Raw genomic sequence first — 3,419 nt, 5'->3', positions numbered from 1 at the left:
TTGAGATGCTTGGCAGTGATCCCAGTTTTATCTTCTCTTTTCTAAGGGTTAGAGGTTTTAAGCTATGCAACATGTAGCTGGGCATTAAAGATTTTCAGTCTTTTCGATAGTAGCTTGCCTGTCTTCATGGATTTGATGCCAAAAATAAATCAGGTAAAAATCATCGGCATAATTAAATCTGCTAGGGGAAAGGATGGAACCTATAATTTACCTATATAACCTGTAGTGTTGGTAGAGCCTATAGTTTACAAAAGGTAAAAAAAAAAAAGCCAAACCAAAAAAATACGAACCCGTAAAGGTTAGATAATGACTAACACATGAAAAGAACTGACTTCCTTTTTCTTTACACTTAATCTGATGGTAAAGTAGAAATGGGAAGAGTGATGAGAACATTTTCTGCTTCTCTGTGTTGTGACAAATAAAAAATGATTAAGCTATACTTGAAGATCCATAGCTTTGGATAAACCTGCTTTTGAGGCTTGGCCAGAATGTCTGTTTCATCAAAAATCATTAGTAGCATACATCAGCATAGGGACAGTAAAAAAAAAAAAATCTATTTAAGAAATTCAAGTGCTTTCTGAGCATATGGAGCCTGGCAAAAATAGTCTTCTTCTTACAATAGTCCCCGATGGGTGAGATTTCTTCAGAGAAATCGTGGAAGAATTGGTGGTAAAAGCTGGAGAAGCTGGGAAAAAGCTGAATTCAGCCAACACTTTTGGGGACCTTCAATCCAGCCTGTGACCACTAAAACCTTCTTGGAGTCATCAAGTTCTTTTAGGGAGATGATATAACCCAGATATTCTGTGAAGAGATCAAAGACCATTTGAAGCAGTGCTTTTCAAAACAGCATACATCTGCTGGTGACAAAGAAGCACCTCCAGAGTTTCTGTGTGTCTATGCTACAAATATGTTGCCAAAAACCCCCTAGAATAGCTCTTAAGTTGTAATTCAGAAAACATTGAAATTAAGCAGGGCAATGCATATATCAGAAGTAATAAACAAGTAGAGGTGCTATATGTGGCTTACAGGACTGTTTACTGTTATTTTGGATTGCTTTATGTTTCTTTGAAGTCTAGTTTTGTAAAAGCTTCATCAATCTACAAATGATACCATTTTTCAGACATCAAGGTCAACAGTCTGGTTTTAGCATTAATCTTATGGATTTCTTGATAGTAATTGCTGGATTTAAGGGAGGTATTAACCACTGATACATTTGAGTAGTGCTAGAATTAATTTTCTAGATTTAGAGAAAGTGAATTTTCATTTAGTTTTAGCACCTATAGGGAGTAAATGCACTCACATGGCATCTGAATATTACATCCATACAACCTGAGGCAGGCTTGGTGTGACAGGAGGGCACTCTGTCTACATTTTGTTAGAAAAAACAACATGGGCATCTTTTTAGAAGCCAGGAGTATTTCTTGCCCTTGCATGGCACATCCACAAATCTTGTAACCTGATTTTACCTTTACTGAATGTTACTTCAGTTACTTTACTGAAGTACCTGTACTGAAGAGACAAAAAGTATCAATAATATTGGTCTTTGTTCTAAAGAACTTGGAAACCATTCAAAGACCAGCTCAGTTCCTAGATTTGATGAAAGGGGGAGGTTTTTTGATTTCTAGCTGTAGCAGAACTACTGACTCCAGGCATGGATTTGAGAGGGGTTGTGCGATAGCATTTCTCATGACATTCAGGTGGTGAGATCATTACTGGTGAATACCACTCGACTTTTCTATTTCAGTTAACACAGGTGTCTATACATATCCAGAAGGTATTAAAACAATCTAAACCCAAGGGTGTCCCCAGCTCTGCCTGGGTGTTTGTTTTCTTCCTCAGCAGCAGCAATAAATGACCGTGCCATAGAGCCATGTTTTGAGGCATCCTTATATAAGATAATCTCACTAGGAGATATTTTCAAGATTCTGCAATAAGGGATTACTTTTTACTGCAATAGAGAAAAAATAGACACTCTCTTTAGTGGAGGCCTATTCTAAGTATCCCCCTGGCATAGTCCATGCTAGAGCAGAAGAACGGTCCAGAGAAACAAATCACAACACTTTATAGAAGATCCCAAGTGGCTGATTAACCCAGAGAAACTTATCTGATTCTGGTGAAATTAGACTTCTGAAGAGCTGTGCATCCATCCTTTTGTTGTTCCTGATCAGATTGCTAATGGAGCCAGAGCAGTGGACTCTGGCTGTCGTGCTGGTTTTCACCTGTGTGTGGAGTTAAACAGGCTGCTCCCAGAGCCTCATCACAAGAGCTGAAGTGACCTTGGCGTGACATCCTACCGTCTGCGTTGTCCAGGTTTGTAAAAACTGCACAGAGCATGTGTGCTGTCCATAGGCAGGCTGCCCCACTCGGTGAGGTTTTGGCAGCACATTTGTCATTCCACTAAGGCATTCAGATCAGGATCCTGTCAAGCAGTTAGGAGATGAGGATCCTTGTTAAAATCTCAGGAAGCAGACTAGTAATCTGCAGAGGCCTAAATAGGGCTTTTAAAATTGGAAGCAGAACTGACTGCCTAGACAGAGTTTTTTGAAAGATAAACAGCGTCAGCAGGCTAAATGGATTTGAAGCACAGCTTTAATTGTTTTTCAAACGAATCAGCAAAGGGCACCCTTGCTGGAACAAGCTCTGAAGTACAATCAGGAAGATTTCAAGTGTACAGTAGTTTTGAAGATAATCAGGCATTTCAGTGCTAAAAGATACTGTAGTAAGTAATGAATAAAGACTTTTTTAATGTCAACATTGACAGTACTGTAGTCTTGGAGTCAATTACAATACCTGCCCTATGTGCATGATGAATTTCACCATCCTCATTAAAATTGACATGCACATTGATTTTCAAACCTCAGCAATTGTCTCTGCAGCACACTTGATCAGAAGAACAAGTTGTTCATTGCTAATACTTACTGTGTGTGGAACACCCCCCATTCTCCTTTCCCCCTGTCCTCCTCTCTCCACCCAACCATCCCAATAGCCTGTGACAGTCTAACAACACCTCTGAGTGGATTTTACTGTAATTCTTCAGAATCCCTTGGACCTTGCATAATGGAAAAATTTTGGGTCACCAAATCATGTTTCCTAATTATAGGAATGATAAGAAAAGAAAAAAGAAAATCCCACCAGATATAACGTGAAACGATTCCCTTATTCTGGCATTTTTTGCGTTTAGAAACCTGGGATAACCCACTCGCTTCCATCTGTTTTGGGTGCGCTCTGTTTTAACCTTGAAGTCAAAGCTTTCCTTCACCTCCTCTTCTTGCCTCTCTCCTGCCAGCTCCTCTCCTACTGGAGCGGAGAGACCCTCCTGGTCTCAAACCCTCCTCGGTGGGGAATTAATCGCCCTCGCCCGCCCCCGCTCTCGGTTTTGTTCCCCTCGTGGGGAGCACAGGCGATCGGGACGAGCGAAG

Source organism: Corvus brachyrhynchos, unplaced genomic scaffold, assembly GCF_000691975.1.
Source record: "Corvus brachyrhynchos isolate BGI_N302 unplaced genomic scaffold, ASM69197v1 scaffold17, whole genome shotgun sequence".
NCBI classification, from domain to species: Eukaryota; Metazoa; Chordata; class Aves; order Passeriformes; family Corvidae; genus Corvus; species Corvus brachyrhynchos.
This window is presented reverse-complemented; position numbering follows the sequence as displayed.